The 23,248-nt window shown below is 61.9% G+C and overlaps 1 long non-coding RNA gene across 3 annotated transcripts; it reads right to left on the bottom strand.

Moving 5' to 3' along the window:
- Window positions 1-5,331: 5,331 nt before the first annotated feature.
- On the bottom strand, window positions 5,332-14,942 carry LOC139046320 (uncharacterized). 3 transcript variants are annotated; one of them, XR_011506183.1, is made up of 4 exons: window positions 14,427-14,942; window positions 9,961-10,078; window positions 9,531-9,605; window positions 5,332-9,168 (listed from the first exon to the last, which is right to left on the bottom strand). It is a non-coding gene; the product is annotated as an uncharacterized lncRNA (long non-coding RNA). The 3 variants fall into 3 exon arrangements; XR_011506182.1 differs by having other exon boundaries at window positions 5,332-9,137; window positions 14,427-14,938; XR_011506181.1 differs by having other exon boundaries at window positions 5,332-9,605; window positions 14,427-14,935.
- Between the last annotated feature and the right edge of the window lie 8,306 nt (window positions 14,943-23,248).

The raw sequence follows: 23,248 nt of genomic DNA, 5'->3' as shown, positions 1-23,248 counted from the left end.
ATCTGGGTTTGTGTCCTGGCCCCTCTACTTGGGAGCTGTGTGACCTTGGGAAAGTCGCTTTATCTTTCTGTGCCTCTGTGTTCTGGTCTGAAAAATGGGGATGGTGATGGCCCCCGCCTCCCGGGGCTGCCGTGAAGATAGTGTGGACAGACACGTGGCCCTTAGCGAGTGCTGGCCCCGGGGGAGGCCCCTACCTGTGGGCCGTCTTCACTGGGCATTTGGTTCTCTCTCTCCCTGACCTCAGAGCAGAGCTGCCTGCCCCCGAGGAAGCCACTCAGCAAGTGGGGGGGTTACAAGGGGGTCGTGAGCTGGCAGGGGAAAAGCCCTCCTGAGCCCTGCTTGGAGTGGGTGAAAGCTCTAAGAGCACCCTCCTTCCTGGTTCCCAGGAGATGCCGAGGGGGAGAGAGCCAAGAACACAGAGGCAGCAAGAGAGGGCCAAGGCCAGGGTTGCGGGCAGATTTCCTGCAGGTAGCTGGCCCCCTCCACCAGCCCTGGACTGCAGTGGGAGGGAGGATCCCCAAGAAAGCCTTCAGTCTTGGGGAGGCCCAGCCCAGGGAAGACAGAATCCTGAGTCTGGGGGGCACATCCTATCTAAAACCCCTCCCCGGCCTCTCCACCCATCCCCCAACCTGAGTCCAGGGCCTCATCTCCCGGCTCTGCCCTGATGCTGCCTGCACCTCTACCCCCAGCCCAGTGGGAGAGAGTGGTGGGCCAGCCCACTTGCAGTGGGCCCTCTCTGGGACCCTACTTCCATCAGCTCCTGGGGGGCAGAGCTGGCTAATGGTAGCGGCCAGGGGCCCTGCCCTGTTCAAGGCTGGGCTAGGAACCCCCACTCGGCCATGCCAGGGTCAGCCTGGGGTCGCTGCGCCTTGTGCATGTTTGTGAGGGGGTGGCCGCCTGGTGGGCCTTCCCTCCAGGCCCCCAGGAGAAGGGAGGGTTCCCAGGAGAGAGGCTTGGGCTCAGTCTCTGATTTTGGCATTTGAATTCTATGTGGGCCTGGAGGTGGCTGCAAATAGCCAAGGGCCCAGGGCCTCTGCTGGGTTAGGCCCCCAGGCGCCCACTGGGGAAAGCTGTCAGCCCAGAGGAGCCAGCGAGGTTTGGGGTGGGAAGTGAGGGAGCAGGGCTGTGGCCTGGGAGCGAGAGGCTGGAGTCTGGCCCACCAGAAAACAGCTTGGAGAAGTGGCACAGCCCCAGGCAGAGGGGCCGCCCCCAGCGGCTTGCCCACCCTTGCTGTGCAACCTTGGGTGGTCACTTCAGCTGCCTCGTCTGAAATGGGGTGAATGACAGCCCAGGGTCACGGGGTGCTGTGGGCACAGTGGGGACACACAGCAGGTGCTTCATCAAAGGGGTCAGTTCTCACTGGGGGAGCCGGGTGGGGGCGGAGCTATTCGAGATGGGGAAGCTGAGGCCTGTGAGTGGGTGGTGGAGTGGGTACCTTGGCCCAGCCTGAACCGAGTGTCCCTTTGTCCTGGCACAGTGATGACAAACCCATGAGGGCTCCTCCCCTCGCCCCTTAGCAGTTATTCACTGGGGCCCCCCACCTCCCACATCTCCCCCGAGGCCCCCAGCATCTCCCCCGAGCTCTGCATCACAGGTTGGACCGGGGATCCCCCAAGGATGGGGATCTCTTTGTCTTTCCGGGATCCCCAGGCCCACCATGAGGGGCCAGCATAGCCTGTGCAGGGGGCAGGGCGGCCTGCAGCCAGCGTGGACAGATGGACGGAGGCGGCGTGCACAGAGCTCTCCCCGTCGCTGCCCTCCAGGCCCCGGCCATTCCCTAACTCCTGATTTTTCATTAAAACAGCAGTGGGCTCCGAGCCGCCCAAGGTCACGGGGCTGCCAGGGGAGCTGAATGCAGCCATTACACTGGCTTCTAATGTCCCTGCGGCTGTGGCTGGCGCTGGTGCGATCAAGCACCGGGACACTCCAATTTCCGCCTGTCCCGCGGCGATCCTATCAGGGCCTGAGTAATCTCCCCGCTGGCGGGCGGCGGGGAGGCGAGGGGGCAGCCAGCCTGGCCACCCTGCGGCCCTCCAGCCCCACGTCCCTCCCTCAGGAACAAAGGGAGGCACCGGCGTCACTCTGAGGCCTCTCTCTCCCGGGCGGAGTGTGAGCTCGGCTCAGCTGCTGCAGGAAGCAGCCTCATTCCATTCTCTTCCAGCTGGAAGGGCTGGGCAGGGGCGGGCACAGGCCCTGCGTCCCACCTGCACGGGGAGCTGATGGGGGGTAGGGATGAAGGTGCAGAGGAGGTAGTAGCCCACCCTCAGGCATCCTCAGGACCCCGGGTCCCGTCCCCCCGTTTACAAAGGGCCTGAGACTCTAGGTGGCCTTGTAGCAACCCCAACCTGCCAAGGGCAGGGGTGTAGAGGGGCGTGAAAGGGCATGCAAGGGTGTGCAGGGTTGTGCAGGGCATGCAAGGGCATGCAGGGTTGTGCAGGGCGTGCAAGGGCCTGCAGGGTGTGCAGGGACGTGGGTCCAATGCCCCGGGTTGAGCACCAGCTAGTGACTCAGGGTCCCGGAGCCTCCTTCTTCCCCAGGGATTCTCGTGACAGCCCAGATGTCGGCACACAGTGGTCCACATGGAAGGGGCTCTGTTTTGGAGCTGGCGGCTGTGAAACCTGTTCTGGGCTGAGAAACCACTTTTTAGAACTCGGCTAAGCAAAAACTAGATATAGCCTGAACATCCTTCCACTGGCAAACTGATGAGCACCTCGAGGCCTGTGCCTGCGTGGACTACGGCTCAGCAGTAAAAAGGCCACGGCGCCATGGGCGAGCCTGAGACGCGCTGTGTGCTGGCTCCCAAGCCCACGCGTGGTCCAGTTCCATGCACGTGGCCAAACTCTAGGCGCAGGAAGCGGCTCCACCAGCTGGGGTGGGGGCGGGGCTGACTGCAAAGGGGCACAGGGGAGTTTTGGGGTGATGGGATGTGTTGGATCTTGATATGGCAATGGTTCCACAGCTACATGCTTTTGTCACGGCTGTCAGAACTGTACCTGAAAAAGGGTGAGTTTGTATGTAACTTACACCTTAGTAAAGAACCGGCAAGGATTCTTTCCCCTTGCACCAGGCGGTCAGCAGCCTGGAATGGGTCCAGGCTGGACACACTGCTCAGAAACCAGTGACAGCCAGAAAAGACCTTGTGCTGTCTCTTTGTCCTTTTGCCCCTCTCTGGGCCTGGAACCGCTGTTCCTTGTGAAGCTGAGAAGGGCTCTTGTGGTGGGGGTCTCCTCTCAGAGACCCGGCTGCCAGGGGGGCAGCAACGGGGCCTCGGGGACCCTGCTGCCCGCCTGGCTTTTGGTCTTCCCTGGCCTGGGAGAGAGGGGGCCCGCTGGGGAACGGAGGGCAGTGCTCTGCCGGGCAGGTGCCTTCTTCCTGACAAAATAACAACCTGGGGTGTTCCGCCAAACCTGCAACAAACTGACCCCAAAAAGATCCCACAGCACAGGGAGGGGGACGCAGGCTGAGGAGCTGGGCTCTTAAAGCCACTAGCTCCTTGGCTTTCTCTCCCCGTCTGATAAGATGGCTGGTGATGGACGAATTCAGGCCCGGGAGGTCTCCGGGGGAGGGGCTCCCCTTTGCTCCTCAGTAACAGTAACTGAGGTTACAGGGAGGCCCCCGCACGGCCCGCCCCTTGTTTCCCTCCCAGGCTGGCCGGCTCCCCTTGCCTCGCCCAGCTCCCGAGCCTGGTGCAGGGCCAGGGGCCTCTCCAGCTCCCCGCTTGACACAGGCAGCCCCGTGGGAGTTCTGTGCTCGTGCAAAGAGCTGCTGGGAGCGGGTCTCCTCCCCTCCTTCTCCGGGAACCAGGGGTCTTCACCGTGGCCCTAGTGACACACAGCTGCTTACACTGGGGTCTTAGATCTTCAATGTTGTCTTGTCCCTTTGGCCACATTAGACTGGCCCCCTGCAACTGGGTTACTTCCCCCCAAGGGGATGGGGAGCCCCGATGAGCCTTTCTTGAGGGACGGAGTCTGTCAGCCCCTGAGCCCCAGGACGGCTCCCTTAAAGAGCACCCAGCGTGCCAGCCACATGCTGGGGCCCTGGCCACGGGGGCAGGGAGCCCGGCAGAGACAGACACTCGGCTGGCTGTCAGGAGAGCAGCCACGTTCGTGCCTCGTGCCCGGCTGTGGGTGCATCTGGAATGTTCTCATTTCACAGCTGAGGAAGCTGTGGCCCAGAGAGCCGCGGGCATTGGCCCAGGCCCGGCCTGGAACGCAGGTCTGCGCAGCTCCTGTTCTCCATCGTGGCTGCACAGGAGGGTGTCCCTCTGCCCCCGCCCAGGCCGCTCCCCAGACCAGCCATAACTGCATCCCGGGGCGGCCTGGGCACCAGCATTTTGCAATGCTCCCAGGCAATTCCGTGGGCAGCCTGGACAGCTGGGCTGACCGGTGGCTCTCGTTCCTCAGGCCTGGTGGCACTCCCTTTACTGTCTGACATGAAATCAGAGGGCTGTAACGCACCTCACACATAATTTCCAAAAAATACCCATAGCACGTCCTGATCGTAATATAAAAGAGGAATTAAAGGGAAATCATTGGTAACGAACCATACATATTTCAGTATGCAAACGCCCGGCCCACGTCCAGGAGCCACAGGATGTCTTGCCCCGGTTCACAGACTCCCCGCCGGCCCCGACTGGGACGCAGAGGCACAGCCGAGGTGCGTGGGCCTCTGGCCCCTGCAGACTGTGTCTGTGATGTGACCTTCCTGGACCGGGGAGGGCACGTGGCCGTCAGCTTACAGGTAGATCCTTTCCTGGGAAATCCAGGGATGGCTGAACTAGCACAAAAGATACTCGAGGTCCATTTTGGGAGCTTCCAGCTCGGGTGAAGGTAAACAGTCTCACTTTCTTGAATATCTGGTGGGACATTTGGAAGTTTGAGACTCAGGACACTGTGATGCTAATCAGTGGGGCTGGTCTGCCCAATGGAAGGGCCTTGTTGACCAAATGTCGAGGGCGCCACCCCCGCCACGGTCATTGTGACAACCCTACAACAGCCTTTCCTGGATTTCCAAAATGCCCCTTGGAGGTAGAGCCCCCTAGCTTTTAACCATCATGGGGTACCCCGGTGATGAGTCATGCTCTGGGGGACATAAGGAGCCTGAGAAGGACATCTGCCCCTGCTGGGGGCTCTGGCGGGTCACCAGAGTGACCACAGAGTGTCCAGAGGCCCAGAGAGTGGGTGGGGTGGCACCAGCAAGATACAGCATGAGCAGAGGAGGGGCCAGGACCAGAATGGGGAGAGCCCGGCATCGTCCCAGGCTCCGGGAAGCTTCGTAATGGAGAGAAATAATGCTTTGACACAGTCTTTTTAAAAATCAAAATTTATGCCAAAAATCCCCAACGAACAAAATACCCAATTCTTGAATACAGAGGGTCAGTATCACTGTCCTTTCCGGGCGCCTCAGGCTCCGGTGTGGCTGGGCAGGTGTCTATGGGCTCTCCCCAAGGCAGGCGGTCCAGGCCGGCATTCTGGGCTGGCCATGCCGGGCCAGTAAATCTTAGTCTCTGGGGTCAGACCTGGGCGTGAGTGTTTTCAAACCTCCCCAGGGACTGCCACATTTAGCCAGGATGGAGAACCTTGTCTGGCAGGCGGACCTCTGCGTTGTGGTGGCAAATCCTTCTATCTCGGGCATTGCCACCGCTGTGCATCCCTTTCCCGGGAGGGGCCAGTAGGGCCGTAAGGCAGAGTGACCTGCTCTTGCATCTCACAGTCATGTAATGCATCAAGATGATGCCATCAACCCCGGACCATGTGGACGACAGTGGTCCTGTGGGATTAGCCCCATGAAGCCCAGGTGTGTAGGAGCTTTGTGTGTGCTCACTCTATAGTGTTCCCACAACAATGAAATCGCCCGGCGATGCAGTTCTCAGAACGTGTCCCCTTGGCTACAGTGCATGACTGCGTATATATTCCTTTCAAAACGTCTCGTCACCTTTGTTGTTTTCTCTCAGAAAGTCATCATTCGAGATCTGAGGGATTGTGCCCATTTCACAAATGGGGGCGGCTCCATCGTCCTCGGAGTCCTCACCTGGGGCCAGAACTTTCCAGGTGTGTGTGTGCTCCATGGGCCCCAGGGCAGCCCTGGGAAGCCTGGAGGCCGAGGGCCAGAGGAGCAGAGCTGCCCGCCCGCCCGGCCCTCGCCCAGGTGCGACCCTCTCTGTCCTTCAGGGTGAGACCTTTCTGTGCCCTTTCGACGTCGCCGAGAGCCAGAGCGGGCAGCTCCCCGGTGGCGCTGCTTAATCTGTCTGGCTGGGAACGCAGCCCGGCCCTCACCGCCGTTATTGCATTTCGCGCCGAGTGGCTCAGATTTACTGGGTTATTGGCTCATTTTTCATTTTGCATCTGTAGTAACCAGGCTTGGAAATGGAAAGCAGCGTGACCCCGGACCCGAAGAAAGAGGGCTGAGTGCGAATGCCTGGGATCCGAAAGGCCTTAAAGGCCGTGGAGCGGGGAGGGTGGGACCCAGCCTGGCCCGTGGCCGGGAGGTGTGGCCAGGGCAGCATGGCTGTGAGCCACGGTTTTACCAGCTGCGAAGTGGGAGAGTAAGACCCACCTTGAGAGCTTTACGGTGCGTAGTATGTGTTCAATCAGTGTAGTTATGATTATAGCTATGTTATCACTATAACGTGGATTTTATGAGTCACAAAATAATACAACTGCTTTATTTAGGGGATCTCTTAGAAACCGGGAATATGAGAAAGAACGATGAAATGGCCTCCTGGAGAATAGCTGCCGGTCTGATGCTCGATTATCCCTCCCCCTCGCTCTCCCTCTCTCCATGTGCAATCGGATTATTTCGGTGCCCACAGTGCCCTCGTGTCAACACATCGGAGCCTCTCATGAGAGCGCCCAGGCACCGAGGGAGCAGAGCGACTGCAGCTTTTGCCTTTGGGGTGACGGTGGCACCAAGGCCTTTGAATCAATCCTGTCATTCTGAGGATCGTGGGCAGGCAGAGAGGAGGGGAGAGGGCGCTGGCCTGGGGACCTCGGCGTCACTCTCTCTGTTTTATGGACTAGAAAGATTAAGTAACTGGCCCACGGTCACAAGACAGCAGCAGGGCTGGGATTCAACTCAGGTGTGTTGGTGACAGAGCATTTTCCGTTTCAACATTCAGTCATCATTCAGCAGATATTGACCTCCCTCCAGGGCTCTCGGCTCGGGAGATGCAGCAGGAGCGTGTCAGGCCCCACGGAGGCAGAAGATGAACACGGATCAGATCACAGAGCAGACCAACTTAGAGACAGCTTAGCGCTTTGAGAGGAGGCCGCAAGGGGATGCCTGAGGGGCCGAGGTGGGCTGCTGTAGACGGGTGGCCAGCTGGTCTCTAGGAGGTGGCCTGAAAAGGGATGGATGGTGGAGGAGCCCGCTCTGACGGAGGAGGTGGCACAGGCTGGCGGGTGGGAGCAGAGCCCGGCACTGTTCTGCCGTCTGTGAAGTCTCAACACAGATTGGGGAGGTGGCTTTTGCCCTTTGCTCCAGCTATGGTGGGGAACTGGGCGCCGGGGCCAGTGTGTGGCTCCAGCGATGGGCCCGGGCCCACTGTCCAGCCCTGTCATTCCGCGGCTGGATCCTCATCAGGGGCTTGGGCATCTGGACCCCAGGCAAGCTGCTCCTTGGAAGAAGCAGCCGGCCCAGCCAAGAAGAGCCCAGTGCTCTGAGGACCACTCCCCTTCACTCGTGTGGCTTATCAGGAGGGGGGCTCGCAGGCGCTTCTCTGTGACCCCTGCCTGCGTCTCGCGGGGTCACACCCCACAGGGCATTCATGAATGTGGAGATCTGCAGATTCCTTGGCAGGCCGGCTATTGCCAGTCAAGCGAGGTTTCAAACACTGGGCGGCTCCGCCAGCCCGGTCTGAGGCCAACCTGGGGCGCCGGTGGCAGCACAGTTTCCCGGAGTCCCGGAACCCCACCAGGCAGCAGGCCGCAGGGCCTCACCCTGCTGGACGCCCCCTTGGTTCTCTGGCATCTGAAGTCTGTGTGACAGTGTGTGGCCTCACCACGGCTGGCTGCTTCCACGTGGCAGGAGACAAAGTTCCCGTGGCCTCGTTTCTTCCTTTTCCCTGGTGGGCAGGAGCCCAGGAGGCTGGCCGGGGGGGTGGGTCAGCGAGGAGAGCCCACTGACCCTGACTCTGAGGGAGGTACTGACGTGAGTCCCATTTGAAAAGAAACTGAGGCTCCCGGAGGTCAGGTGACATGCTACGTGGTGTAGCGAGGACACTGGGCTCTCCTGTCACTTGGACCCAGCTTCTGAATCTCCCCCGTCTGTGGAGCCCCGGGCCATCTCCGCCTCCTCCCAGAAGCCTTTGGAAAGGCCCCCCTTCCCGGAGCCCCCTGCTTGGGTGCAGAGCTGTCACAGTTTTAGCTTCCAAAGGTAAGCTCCTCCCAGGAAGCGAACTGGTGGCCTTTGTGGCCCCGTGGACTATGGACACAGTGGGTGCTTTATAAATTACCAGGTCGTGACCCTTAATGGGCTCCACGAGGTTTGGGCTGATCCCAGGCCGTGGCCGTGGCCTGGATGGACTCCGGGTGTCAGCAGTCCCTGTGGGGACCGTGCCTGCTGGGGTGCTCTGTGAACTGTGGGTCGGCTGTTTATGGAAGCTCTTTTTGACTTCAAGGAAAATCATGTGTTTGGAAAAGAAGATACCGCGAGGAGAGCCGAATCTCTCACCTCTGTTCTGGAAAAATAGATCATTATTTTCCTTCCCTTTTCTTTCCTCCCCGTAGCAGAGCAGATGTTAACTTTCCAATAAACGGGGGGAAAAAATAGATGAGAGACATTTAGCAAACTGTAGCTGTGCAGACCAGAGTTATCACTCTGATTTCAACTGGGACTATAAAATTTTATGAGCTATTAAATTGTCCTAAAGCTCCTTTAACATACAAACTCGAGTGTCTGAGATTACCCATTAAGAAAAAGTGGGTTACATCGGGGGACTTTTACTACTTACGCTCAACTGTGTTCAATCAATAAAACTTTTAACTAGCCGTGTTGCTTTGGGCAGATGACACAGGTCCTGCCGTGGACCGGCCAGTCAGTGGTCCTGGACACATCCTTGAGCACGGCCGTAGCCGGACAGCAAGGTTCACAGCCAGGGCGGGTCACCTCTGCGCCTTCCAGAAGGTTCTGCTTCCTGCCTGGGGTTCCATGATCATGAGCTGGATTGAGCTGGAAGGTTCAGCCCAGAAACCAGCATGTCATCGAGGTGCCTGCCAAGAACTCGGGAGGGAGCCCACGGCAATGCCTCAGCCCCAGCAGGGGTGAGCAGGTGGGGAAGGCAGGCCGGGTCCCAGGGAAGAGGGACCCCTTGATCGGGAGGATGCTGGCACGCCCATGTGCCCAGTGCCTGTCACACACGTGTCGTTCTAGCCAGCTCTCCAGGTGGTAAAATCACCTCTCCCATTTTATAGCCAAGAACCAAGGCTGCAAGGGTGTCCAGGGCACCTGGCTGGTGAGCCGTGCACCTGACCACCGGGCGCCAGGCCCGCCGTGGGGTGGGAGGCCGAGCCCTCAGATGGTGGGCAACTCACCAGGGGAATGAATGAGGAATGGGGGATCCCTCAGGAGTGGAGATGCCCTCCTCTGGGGTCGAGTCTCGTAGAGGCCTGTGGGAAAGGGAGCCATGGCTGGACAGACGGCTCTCCTGAGACCCTGTGGGGACATAACTTCCAAAAGGGGTCAGAGACCCAGGGAGGCGCAGGCCACGGCAGGTCTATATGACCCACAGTCTGGCGGGGGCGCTGTTTGCCGGTGCCCGGTCTGCTGCCCGGTGGGGCTGAGCGGCCCTGGGATGCGCTGGGCAGAGGAGGTTCCAGGGCCGAGGGGCTGCCCTGCTGGACAGAGCGGGGTGGGCAGGCCGAAGCTTGGATGGAGGAGTGTGGACACTAGAGGAGAAAACCTGTGGCTCTGGGTTGTGGTCCCGGCTGTGTCCCTTCCTTGCCTCGGGCCCCGTCTTCTCACCTGTAGACGGGGTGACAACATCTGCCTCGCAGTGGGGTCCAGTGGAATGAGGCGGCGCCCACCGCCTTGCGCTTTACAGTGCTTAGTCAATGGGGCGCGAATGAAAAAAAATTAGGTTCTGCAGAAAAAAGGAGAGATTTGGTAAACGACAGTGAAAGCAATGGGGTCGGCTTTGCCTTCTGCCCCAGGAGGGGCTGGCCTATGAGGGGGTCAGCGTGTGTGTGACAGGGAGGCTGAGGGAGTCCTGCTGAGCTGGGGGGCCGTCCCGGGACAGACCGCAGTGGACGAGGAGGCCTCGTCAGCTCCCCCAGAGCCCGTCGTTTTGAGAAAGGTGGGGGGCCAGCGGGGGCAAGGGTTGTGGGAGATATCGCCAGGCCCCACATCCTTCGCAGGCAGGAGTGGACTTGGCTCTTCCCTGTGTCCCAGGGGCAAGCGGGTGATACCACAGGGCAGTTCTGGGAGGAGAAGGGTCCCTGGGGCCACTGCTGTACTGAGGCCTTGTTCCTGTCCCCCTCACATCCTGTCCACAGAAGAGAGTGTGCGGGGGCCCAGGGACGCCTGGCCTTTTCACCCTGCTCTGCTGTCGTCGTCCCCACACCTTAGGCAATCGGGGAGGCAGGGAGGCCTGGCTCCTGACAGCTGTGGGTGGGGGGGGGGGCTGGTGCTGGAATCTGAAACCCTTGTTTCAGATGGGTTGGGCAATTCCTGCGGGCTGTGCTCTGCTGGGAGCTCGGGTCCCCGTCCTGGCGTCCTGGCACAGACGCGGTTCCCTATCACCGTTTATGCGGCCGGCTCTAACCTCCCCAGCCTCTGGAGCTGGCATCTGTCTCCCGCTGGCTTCCCTGCGATGCTTGGGCCCCGAGGTCAGGGGACATTCCCCCCAGGCCTGCAGCCCCAGCCGCCATGCTGCCTTCTGGCTGGGAGAGGCCCGGGTCAGAGGCTTCCGGGGCGGCCCCGCCGGGAAGGGCTGTATCAGTCTGCATTTGGGGAGTGGTGTCAGCACGCGGAGCAGGGCAGGGAAGCTGGGCCGCTGTTTAAGAGCGTGCTCCGCCAGGCGCCAATTAGCCTGCTGTTTGGAGGCCCAGGGCCCCCCTGCCCGCCTGGTGATAGGGCCGCACATCCACTCCCCACCGACCCCTCCCGTGGGACCCCTCTCTGGTTCTGGGAATCCCACGACCCGGGGATGCTTCCGGGGGTCAGAGGGCTCTCAGCCTCCCGCTCTCAGCTGGGTCGGGAAAGGGAGGGGTCTGGACTGCAGGCCAGACCTCTGGGATCCTGACCCAGCCCTGCCACCAACTCGCTGAGGGGCCGGTCCTGTCCCTGTCTGGCTGCGGGCCTTGAGAAGGGAGAGGAGCAGCGGGAGCAGGCAGTGGCTCCCACTTCAAGTCCAGGGGCCTCTCTGCTCTAAAACTCCATGCCTTTGGCTAAAGGGTGACTTCCAGGAGTACCATGTAAATAGTGACGTGTTTCCAGGGAAAATTCACCCAGCAATGCACTTCTCAGCCATTTCCACTCTAGTATGAATCAGCCCTTCAGACCAGCTTAGGACGCAGAGCTGGGAGGAGACGGCCCTGGGCACGGGCCATTTTGATGAGGGGAGTAGAGCAGACAGCGAGGTGCCTCTGGGGGAAGCTGGATGTCCTGAGAGTCCCGGGGAAGAGGGTCGGGGACAAGCAGGTGTGACTTCCATGTTGGGAGCTGAAGTGGGAAAGGGAGGCTGTCACTAGAAGGTGAAGCCTGTGAATGACTCAGACTTTCCTTCTCGGTGTCGGGGGCCGAGGCGGCAGTTTAGTGAGGGGTGGTGGGCTGGCACCGTATTTGGGGAAGTTGGCGCCGGCAAGCAGGGAGCGTATGAGGGCCTGCGGGTGAGAGAGATGGTGGCGGGGGCCCCGAGCTCTTAAATGGCCACTGAACCCCGTGAGAAACACCCAGCAGTGGAGGGTGGGGATGGGGTCTGAACTCTCCCTGCTGCTGAAGAGCTCTCCGCCCTTTAGCTGAGGATGCTGTTCGATGACTGGGGGGCTTTGCTGCGTGGAGCCGCACCAAACCTCAAACACTGAAGCTCTGTGCTGGGGGGTGGGGGCGGCGGGCATCTGGCTGGCCCAGGGCTTCCAGAAGCTGCTCCTGGAGCACCAGCTCTGTGAGACGTTAATGAGGTCCCTGGGAAAGGGCTCTGTGGTTAGAGGTCTCGGGAGGAAGCCCAGGTTCAGGTCTCACGGTGTCTCAGTGGCAGGACCTGCGGAGCCTCTGACCAGCGTGGCCACCAGCCCCCATGCCCAGCACGCCTTGTTCCTGACACTTACACGACCCTGGGACCCCCATCAGGCAGGGTCCCACGGAGACCCCCTTGGACAACGCTGGTGCTGATGGAACCTGCCTCCAGCTCCTGGGGGTAGAGTCAGAAGGGAGGGCCCAGAGCTGCGGGGGTTGGGGCGTTAGCGTTCATGTCATTTTCTGGGTCCTGGAGGGGACACCCAGAGTTGGAAGGAAACTGTGGCTCATTCGGGTTATTGGGGTTCCAGGACCCTTCTTTGCCTCATCCAATACTCACGGCCTGGGAGTTCAGTGCCACAAGGATGACCATTTTACAGAGCAGGTCTCTGAGGCTCAGAGATGAGTGGTCCCCTGCCCCCCCCCGCCCCCAGATGACCACAGCCCCCTCCTCACAGCTCTACCTGATGGCTGGTGGGGGGAGTAGGGGAGAGGGAAGAGTATTTCCTCCATCCCATCCCTTTTTGGCCTGCGTTCGCCCCCACAACTGGCTGCTCCATCTTTGGGATGTGCCTGCATCCCCAGAGGGCTGCTCTGTGCCTCTCCCTCCGCCCCCTCCCTGCTCAGCTCCTCATTTCCCTCTCTCTTCCTTCAGCAGCCCCGTGGGGGTCTTTGCTTAGAGGAGCTCCCCCAGGACCCATTTTCACAGGCCCTTGCTTGGAGCCTCATCTGGCCCCCATCGGCCCAGCCCCTCTGGTTCCAGGCCCCATAAGGCAAGGGCTTTGCTGGGGCCTTCAAGGCATGCAGGAGTCCCACGTTCCAGGCTTGGGTCCTGATCCTAAGGGAAGTGCTCAATGCTCCTCTGGCCTAGGAGGGTGGCCCCACCCATGGAGCATCCTTTCGCACGGAACCTGTGTACTCGCATACGTGTGCTCGACGCCGTGTCTCTGTCTAGGGAGGGAGGCAGAAGGACAACAAGGTCCTCCCCATGTCCCACGTGATTACTGGGGTGTTGTCACCCAGAGGGGTCCTCTGAGGCAGGAGTGGTGTGTGCTGGGTTCCCGCTGACGCTGGAGCCTGGCATGGAGCATGGGGCTCCCTCCCTGTTCTCTGAGTGGCTGATGGAGCTAGGGCATCCCTCTGCTGAGATGTCATCAAGCAAGGAGCTTCCCCAGCCCTGGACCCCAGGAAGGGACCTGTTCCAGCCGGACCCTTTTCCTTTCACGGATGTGGGAAGGGGGCCAGAGAGGGGGCTGAGGCGCTCAGGGTTGCCCAGCCACTGGTGCTGCTGCAGGCTGCACGCCCCTCACCCAGCGTCCTCCCCGCATCCTGCCATATCCTGCACCCTCTCTCCCTGCACCCCTAGTCCCCACCCTGCACCCTCCTCCACCCCCAATCCTCCCCCTGCATCCTTCTCCTTGCACCCCAATCCTCCCCCTGCATCCTTCTCCTTGAACCCCAATCCTCCCCCTGCATCCTTCTCCTTGAACCCCAATCCTCCCCCTGCACCCTCCTCCTGCACCCCAATCCTCCCCCTGCACCCTCCTCCTGCACCCCCAATCCTCCCCCTGCACCCTCCTCCTGCACCCCCAATCCTCCCCCTGCACCCTCCTCCTGCACCCCAATCCTCCCCCTGCACCCTCCTCCTGCACCCCAATCCTCCCCCTGCACCCTCCTCCTGCACCCCAATCCTCCCCCTGCACCCTCCTCCTGCACCCCCAATCCTCCCCCTGCACCCTCCTCCTGTACCCCAATCCTCCCCCTGCACCCTCCTCCTGCACCCCCAATCCTCCCCCTGCACCCTCCTCCTGCACCCCCAATCCTCCCCCTGCACCCTTCCCATGCACCCCAATCCTCCCCTGCACCCTCCCCTTCCTTTCCCCCTCCCTGCACCCTTTCCCCATCCTCCTCACCACCCCCCCACCCGTCCCCCCACCCCCTTGGCCTCCTGCACACAGCCCAGAGGGGAGGCTCTGCCCTCTTGCCCAGCCCCCACCCCAGGAAGGCTGGCACACGCGCTCTCCCACACACACCCACGGGCTTTCTAGCCGCACCCACCTGCCCTCTCCCTGTCTCTCTGCTTGAGGCCCCTGCCCCCCTTTTCCTTTCTTCTCTTCCTGGGGTGGAGTTGGTAGCCGAGACTTTATGACCCAGCCGTTCTGACCTTGGGAGCAGGAACAGACGGTGGGTTCAAAGCTAATTCCTCCCCAGACCGTGGGACCCTGGACATGTTAGGTGACCTTTTGCAGCCTCACCTGGCGTGGTTGTGGGGCCCAGCTCCTGGGTGCTGGGGAAGCGAGGTGGTGCGTGCCCGGCCTGGCACAGAGCCCGCCCTCCGTTGGGGTCTGCAGCCTCCAGGGCAGCGACAGGAGGCGCTATTGGACACTGGGGCTCAGGGACGGAGCCCAGGCTGTGGGAGGAGCCCCGTGGCCCAGAGATTAGTTCCCGTGAGGCTGTGGCCAGGGCGGCCTTCCTCACCGTGTGCCTCGCCCCTTCCCTCCCTGGCTGGCTTGGTGCCTTTGTCACTTTCCTGGGATGGAGAGGGCACGCCAGGCCTTAGCGGATCTCTCAAGGCCCAGACCAGCTCTGACTATTCAAGAGGGTGTCCTGAAGCCCTGCTCTATGGCCCAGTGGGCTGGGGCTGAGGCCTGGGAGCAGCTCGGGGCGTGTTATCCATCCCTACTCGCCGTTTGTTGCCTGTGCTTTCCTGGATGGGTGGCTGGGACAGAAACCATGGTGTCCCCCTCTCTCTCTGGGCACTTGAAAAAGTGGATTCATTTGGGCTGTGGTTTCTGAGTGGTTTTGGCTCCCAGGTACCCAGAGGCTCAGCCTGGCTGGGGAGGCTCCCCCAGCCGCTGGGAGCCCGAGGGGCGGATGGCCTGGCAGCCCCGGCATTGGCTGGCACCCGCTGCCCCCTCCCGCCCCCGCGCCTCCTCCCTGCTGCCCGTTTCCCAGATGTGCCTCCTGGCTGGGAGGTCTCCTGCTGCTGCCAGGTGAGGGGGCCGCTCCCCTGCCTCCTGGGCCGGCCCTGTGGGTTTGGGCGGGAATTTGGGAACTGGCTTTTCCCATGCTGCTGGGCTCCCCACAACACTGAGGATGCAGTGGGCTCCTGGGGTGAGCCCTGGACCTCAGGAGGTGTTTGTGACACACGGAGAGGAGCAGGCTGTGGGGAGACTGCAGTCACTTGCTGAGCAGGCCTGGGGGCCCCAGCCTGGCCTCTTGAGCACTGGACCCTGGTCCTTGCCAGGAAGGCCAGGCTTTGGCGTCTGTACCATGTGGAGGTGGCGCCTCGCCCAGCACCCGAGGGAGCCCTGTAGGAGCTCCTATGCCCTCAGCACCATCATTACCATGGAAAACGCTCCTGCAGGAGCTGAGCCCAGCCGTGTGACCTTCTTGCCTGGCTCCCCTCGGCCCTGGTTCCTACAGACATCTTGCCTTCAGACGCCAGGTCTCCTGGCTCCGTCCACCCTTAATGAGCTCTCTGGGGAGCGAGGCTCCCTGCTCCCTTCCGAGGCTGCCGCTAGCCTGGGTGTCCTCCATCTGGGTTCCAAGGGAAGAGCCGGGGCGAGCAGAGGAGCCGCTGGGGACGCACAAGCATGTGCTCTGTGTGCAGACAGACCCGCCCCAGTCACACTCACAGACACGGGCGCAAGAACCCCCACGGGCATCTCCATACTCCCGTGTTCATACCCAGAGGTGCATCTACGAGAGCACCCCCGTGGCTGCCCTGCACGTCCACGCAGACCCCACTCCTGCACACGCAGACCCCGCGTCCGTATACACAGATGCCACGTCTGTACATGCAGACGCCAGCCTGGAGCACAGACACCTGGGGGCAGGGCGGGGGGCAGCCTGGGTGTCCTCCCCCCCCACTCTTGCCCCCCCAGCAGCTGGGCCCCCTTTTGCAATTGTTGCATTTATTTCACAGTCCTTTATATCGGCAGAGGCTTTCAAAACACTTTAGGCTTGTTTACCAAGCTGTGCAAGAACATTTTGTCTCCTCTCCAACTCAGCCTTCCAGAAAGATCAGGAACGTGCCCGTCTGCGCGCTGGGCCAACTGTGCACTGTGCCAGCAGCAGCCCCCAGCTTCTTAAAGGGCCAGCTGGGCTCAGGCTCAGAGCAGGCCGGTGCAGGCTTGGGCAGATGAAGGTGGACGCCAAGGTGTGAGGGGCTTCGCCAGGACTCCCACATCTCAAGGAAGACAGATGGGAAATGGAAAGACAAGCCAACCCTGGCGGCAGGCTCAAGTGGGGAGGCAGGCAGAATGGCCATATGGTTGGTCCCGAGTGCAGTGCAGAGCTTCTTAGTGGCCAGGGCAAAAAGGGAAATATGACCGAAGAAGAGTGGCTCTTCCTGTTCAGGAGAGAAGGTTTGAGGACACGATTTATGGAGGGTCCTTAAATCCAGGCCCAGAGGGGCAGGGGGTCTGAGGAAGATGCAGCCCTCATTCCTCCTGGGCTCTTGCTTAATGCAGCTGCAGGAGGTGCGAGCTGAAGGCTCACATTGGGAGCATCTGCATTTCAGTGGGGAGCAGCCTGGGGCCCTGCCTCAGCCCCCGGAGCGAGGCCGTGGTGGAAGTCCAGTCTTGCGGAGGGAGGACGGAGACGGGACACTTTTGAGGCGGGCGGTACATGAGGCCCCTGAATCCACGGAACCTGGGTGTGCAGAGGCCCCGCATGGGGACGAGGGGCCCTGGGCGTGCGAGCAGATCATGGCTGTCATCATGGCTCTGGCCCACCTGGGGGCTACTGCAAGGACCACTGGACCAGCCCCCAAGATGTCGGCTCTCTGCAGCAGGGGGCCGCCTGGCTTCTGGCCCCAGGCGCCTCGTCCACTGCGAGGCCTCAGACGGCTCCGGCCCCCTCTGGGCGTCTGGGTCCCTCAGCCCTGGCCTGCTCTGTAAGTGGAGCCTGGGGAAGCAGGGCGCGGCCTGCCCAGAGGGCTTCCCTCCACCCCACGCCCACCGCCTCCTCTTCCTTTCGCTGGGCCTGACGCCCCCCTGCCGGGTGCAGACAGCCTTGAGTCTTTCAGGCTTGTTTGTGCAAAGAGCCAGCCAGCCTGGCATGGCATGCCCTGAGCTTCCTTCTGACCATACTGTGACACCAGGGACGCAGGGCCCAGACGCCAGACGGGCCTCCTCCTCTGGGGCCACCTGGGACTTTTCTTCACCGCCCCCCTCCCCCCTCCAGGCTTAACGGTTCAAAAAATTCCATTTTGCCTGCTGGCCTCTACCCATTACAGAGCCTTTTCTCTCGCCACCACGAGCGCATTTTCTCTGTTAAAAAATGCCCTGTGGCTTCACGTTTGGAAAAGAAACAGCCGCTGCCTGTGCAAGGCAGGTGTGGGCTGCTCCGGGGACGCTCCCAAATCCCTCCCTTTGCCCGCAGGTCTGGGGCCGGGGCTGGGCTGGGCCCCCTGCTCCCCAGCGGCAGCTGGGCCTCATCCACGGGCATGGAAAACCGTGGGACGGAGGCGAGGGGTCTGCTCTGTGCTCACCGGCCCAGCCCACGTCCGGGGACACAGCCTCCCAGGGCCGCATCTCCTGGAGGGCCCGGCCTGGCCTCTGGCCTGTCCTGGGGGTGGGGGGCTGCCCTGCCCTGTTCAGGGACCCACTCACATGGACTTCAACGTTGATACTTGAGGGCAGGACATCTGCAGGAACAAAAGTGGCCCAAGTCTATTAGGAACTGGAACCCGAACCCTCTGGCCGCTCCACGGAGGTGGCCCCTGGGTGGGGGGCGGGCAGTCGTGGGATGCAGCACAGCACTGACCCATGTAAGCCCACCAGCCTGTGTGGGTCGGGGCCGGTGACTGCCTCCTTGTGCCTCAGTTTCCTCCCTGGAAATGGGAATGGTGGCTTGTCCAGTGGCTTCCAGGGTGGCGTTGAATGCTTACAGAGGGGCATGATTGATGACAAGCATTCTGTTGGCGAGGCCATGGGGCTCCCTCCTGGCACTGCTCGGTGTCCTCTGTCACAGCCAGGTAGCAGAGGCCTCTTGCTCCTGAGCCCACTGGTGCTGTCCCCTGGGTGCGTTTCCCAGGCAGGGCGCTGGCGGGGATGCTGAGCTCCGGACGGGCAGATGGATTCCTGGGCCCTGGAGGAAATCGGAGACGCTAGACCTCTCCTGCCCAACCCTCTCCACCCCGAGCACTTCTCAAGGAGGCGGTGGTGTCCTTCACCAGGCGGCCCCCTTCCACAGCAGGGCCGTTCTGGGCTGGGCTGGGGGAGACGGGTTCCGTCCCCTTGGGCCCGGCCAGCCCTGCGAACTTGTGGCAGGAGGAAGGGTCCTTGTCTGCAGTCTTTGAATCGCTGAGCCCTCGTCCTCCTCAGCTCTGCCTGAATGATGTGTCAGCTCCTGGCAGTCCCACGCCTCTGGTGGCCCCTCTTCCTGTCCTTCCCACTCAGCAGCGAGATGGATCTTTCTAGAACACAAGTCTGGCTGCACTGCTCAGGGGCTGCACTAGCTTCCACATCTTCCCATTGCCTTCCGGATGATGTCAGGAGGCCTGGGGCCCCAATGGGCTGACTTCCCACTTCACCCCTCTCCCTGCTGTCTCCCGGAGGCTCGGCTGTTGCCCATGCCTCTGCACCGTGGGGTGACCCTACCGTCCACTGGCTCCCTGCCTCCCTTCTGCCCAGCACACTGCTTGTTCTCCACGTCCAGCTCAGACGTCCCTCCCCAGGCTCCCCAACCTTGCACCACCCCGTGCCCGCTGCCACTTTTCGCCTGCAAGCGTGCCATGGGGCCTTGCTTTCACTTGTCTCTCCAGCTTTGCTCCACTGTGTGGGCTCCTGGGAGGCCTAGGCCGTCTCTCAGGCTGTCCAGATGCCGGGCTGGGCCTTCTGGCAGGTGGCTGCTGGTCCAGATGCATACATTCTGGCCGCTTTCTATTCAGGGCTCTCTGACTGCAGCCTTGTCACCCACGTGCGGGCTGAGCGAGGGCAGGGGCAGTGGTCAGGTGGCCTCAGGCCGGAGGTCACAGAGGGACTCTGGGCTCGGCACACCCCAGAAACGGAGCAGGGAGCTCAGGCGGAGGGGGTCACAGGGTCCGAGGCTGTGAAGCTTGTGAGCAAGGCGCTTGTGTTGACATGCACGTGCGAACACAGCCAGTGCCACGCTGACCCCCTCTCCAGGGGCCAAGGAGCCTTGGAGAATCCTTCAGCCCAGGAGCGGCCTCGACGGCTAGAGTGGGGAACATTCTGGGGGCCTCTAGTTTTGGGTCTCACCCTGCACTGAGAGTCGGGGTACTAACCCCCACCAGGAGGAGGAGCAGGGCCACCCCTGCCCCACCAAGGTCCCACGTGGCCCAGCCCCTCCGCAGTGGACATCCAGGCCCTGGAGCCCTTGGTGATGGTCACTCTCATGCCAGGGTGGACGGCCGTCTTCCCAGTGTCTGGGAACTGCTCGCCGCTCTCCTCAACGCCTCTTCACAGCCCGCTGGGTGCGTCTGTTTATTCCGTTCCTATGGCAGTGTCAGGGGCATTCCAGGGAGCCCGGCGTCCCGCTCCCGGGCTGTAATTTTCCTCTCTGAGGCCTCTCTTCCCACTGCCCCGCCGCCCTCATTGGCAACTGGGGATCCTGGGGCCTGGGCTGGGGGTCAAGGGGGTGCCGGGTGCCATGAGGGATGGGCTGTGGATTCTGGGTCTGGCCCGGCCCTGCTCAAGGCGGCCCTGCCTCCATTGTCTTGGCCGCACAACACCCTGGACCTGTCACCGGTTCTTTCCCCAACTCCCCACCACCGGGTCAGCCCGCGCCCCTCTCTCCCTCCTTGGTCTCGGAAGCGCCCCCCCCCCCGCCAGCCTGTGCTGGACCAGTGACCCCAGCCTGAAAACAGGGTGCCCGTCTTGGTGGGGCCCAGGGAGGCGATGTGTTTTCCAGCCAGCCTCACGCTCGCCCTGCCTGGCGGTGCAGGCGGAGGTGTGAGGGTGGGGCACCCAGAGGGTTTGGGGGTGTCTGCTCTGCAGCGCCAACAGAGGCAGCTACAAATTGCTTGGCTCCCAGTCACCGAGTCCCTGTGATGCAGGAAAAACGGGTTTGTGGTGAGTTGCTGGGAGTCGAAGACTGTCAGTAACCGACCTGCCAGGGAGGGCGGGTGACCCTGACCTCCCCCTCGGAGCACACATGCCACACCCGGGCTACTGGCCTCTCAGGTGGCCCCACGGGGCTATTCCAGAAAGAGTTGGTGTGCCCATTTGATGGGCAGGTAAACCGAGGCCAGGAAGTGTTGGGCGGGGGCAGGATCAAGCCCCCCGGCAGACCCACAGGAGAACAGGTCTGGGCTGCAGCCACTCTGACCTTGGCTGGGGCTGTGGGCTGCTGGGGTTGTCACTAAGGGTGATTCAGCTGGTGGGCACCTTGGGTCAAACTGGCCACACACTCTCCTGCCCGGGGTTCCGCCCCGAAAGCGGCTGAGTCCGCAGAGCATGTCGGGGCCTGTGGGGTCCGCGGGGAGCTCTGCGCAGGGGCTGGACCGGCCCCTGTGTTTTGTCTTGACCTGCTTCTCCTGAATGGCCATGCCCGCTGTCAAGACGGCAGGGGGCTTTCCTCCACCTGCTTCTGGCTTATTTGCACAGAGCTCATCAGAATGGACTTGGCCCGAGTCTGCCGGGCCTCCCGAAGAAGTCTTTTATCTGCAAAACAGGAAGCCATGGATGTTGCCAGAAGAAAACCAAGGGACCAGCCTCGGGCGGCCTCCCTTGAAGCTGACCTCTGGGTTCAGGTGGCCTCGAGGTTAGATTCAGGGCCTCTCCTACGCCAGCTCCCCAGAAGAGGGGTGGGGGGACAGGGAGAGGGGAGCATGCATGGTGTGGGGGCTCAGGACCGCAGGAAGCAGCAGGTCTGGACAAGCCTGGGGTGCTGGGTCCCCTGCCCTCCTGCATTCTGCAGGCACCGTTTCCTCTTGCTGGCAGGAAGGGGAGCCCGGTGGTCACTCTGAGCTTGGCTCCAGACTGGACCAACGTGGACAACTTACTACCTGGGTTACCTCTCGGAGCCTCAGTTTCCCCCTCCATGAAGTGAGGGCACCCGTCGAGCTGCACCCAGGGCTGAGGGGAGGACGACATGCGCTGGGCTGGAGGGATGCGCTGCCCTCCTTCACTGACAGGAAGGGCTTTCCCGCGCCTGCCGCCCGCTGGCCTCCAGCCAGTGCAGCCGGATGCAGACAGTGGTCAGCGCTTGCTCCCTGCTTTGGAGGAACTTAACTTAAAAACATCACAATGAGCAGCAGCAGCATCACAGCGGTGGGAGGTCTGGGGAGCCCCAAGGCGGCAACCTGTCCCCCTAGCCATGGGGTGGCTGGAGGAAGGCACAGCAGGTGATGGCACAGAGGTTTTGTCACTGCAGGCAGGGCTGTCGGTGGGGTCCGGCTGCGCTGGGCCATGTAAGGAATCTGGACCTCTCTCCAGGGCAGTGGGGAGCCGCAGAGGGTGAAAACATGCGTCAGGATCCCCGCTTTCCTGGCCCAGCAGCTGGACCTCCCCTTTGCCCCTGTCCTCCCCTGGGTGAGGCTGCCCACGCCTAGCAAAGAAACACGTACCCCCTGTGGACTCAAAGAGCCCCCTGGGGCTTCTGAAATAAGAGGCAGAGTTTGGGGAGACCCCCAGTGCTGAGCCCTCCCGGGCTGGAAGAGTGGAGTGGGGCTTCTGCCCAAAGCACCTGAGGGGCAGAGCCTACCTGGGACCCTCATCTCCGCCCCTCTGGGCAAGTCAGCCCCCGCCGGCCCCAGACCTGCCCCCACTGGGCAGCCGGGCTCCCTGGGCCCCGACAAGGGTGCAGCTTACTTCCCGTCTTGAACATGCTCTGGTTTCTGCTCGGTCACAGAACAGAGGGGCTCTGCTCACGGTGATGACCATGTGCTTCGGGGCCCGGCTTGGGTTCGAATCCCACCTCTCCACCATACACGATGGGACCTGGCACAGGGCATGTCCCCTCTCTGAACCTCAGTTTACCTCTCTGTATAGGGGGGACAGTCACTGGGGGAGGAGGCACCGCCCCCAGGGGGTTTGTGAAGGTTAAGCTGGGGCTCATCATGGGCTCCCAGGCTGGTTGTGGCCTTGACGGACACCTGGCCCGGGAAAACCAAAGTCAGGCTAGTAGCGTGGGGGCTGAAGGCCTTGGAGAAGCCTGAGGGGAGGGGCCCGGGGTGCCCGGCCTCCGAGGCAGGCAGCCAGGCAGGAAGCCCGGTTAGCCCTTCCTAGCTGTGTGGCCTGCGGGCTTCATTGCCCCACCTCCATCTCTTCCCTGGTAAGGTGGCCCCAGGGCCCAGAGGTGGAGGGCGGGGCCCCTCCTCTCGGGGGACCCTGGCTCAGCGGCCAGCCTGGGCTGTGGCTGTGAGGGGCATGCACAGCTTCCCCCCAGCACCTCACGTTCCCCCAGCTATTCCCACCAGGAGGAGCCCCCCTCAGGTTCAGCAGCCCATGTCCCTGACTTCCTCTTGGGGCTCCACGCCCCCTGTACCACATCACCTCCTTCCTGGGCCTCCACATGTACCAGGTTCGAGCACCTCCGTTCCTGCTCTGAGGGTGCAAGGTCCCCAGTCCACGCCCTGAAATGGCTCAGATGGTGGAGGGGGGTCTGCATAGAAATGCCCAAAGCTGCCCAGAGGAAGAGGATGGCCACGGCCCCTCCACTGGTCCATCGTCGTGGATCTGTGGTGGTTAGAAATGGTGTTTATAGGGGAGCTGGAGGCCCTTCTGCCTGGAGATGCTCCCCTTCTGGGTGGGCAGAGGCCGGGAGTGGGGGGCCTGGTGGGAACTTCCCGGTGGTGAGTGAGCCGTGCCAAGGAGCCAGGCTCAAGGGCACGGTTGAGCTTAATTAGACCACAAGCCGAGAGGGATTTCCATCAGGGGAAAATTTCATTCCTAATGAGGCCAACAGCGTGGGTTTGGTTTCCCTGCTCCATTCAATTCTGAGATGGTTAATTAGGCACCTACTGTGTGCGAGGCCTGCCCTGGCTCAGCGTTTCCGAAGTGCGTGGTTCCATGATGGCAGCACCAGACTGGGCCCTGGGACCCAAGAGTGCAGCATGGAAGAGAGAGTGACTCTCTGGGGGGACCTGACCGCACGCCTCAGCAGT

Source organism: Equus asinus, chromosome 10 (assembly GCF_041296235.1).
Source record: "Equus asinus isolate D_3611 breed Donkey chromosome 10, EquAss-T2T_v2, whole genome shotgun sequence".
Taxonomy (NCBI): domain Eukaryota; kingdom Metazoa; phylum Chordata; class Mammalia; order Perissodactyla; family Equidae; genus Equus; species Equus asinus.
Note: the sequence above shows the minus strand (reverse complement) of the source record. Positions and strands in the feature narration are given on the sequence as shown.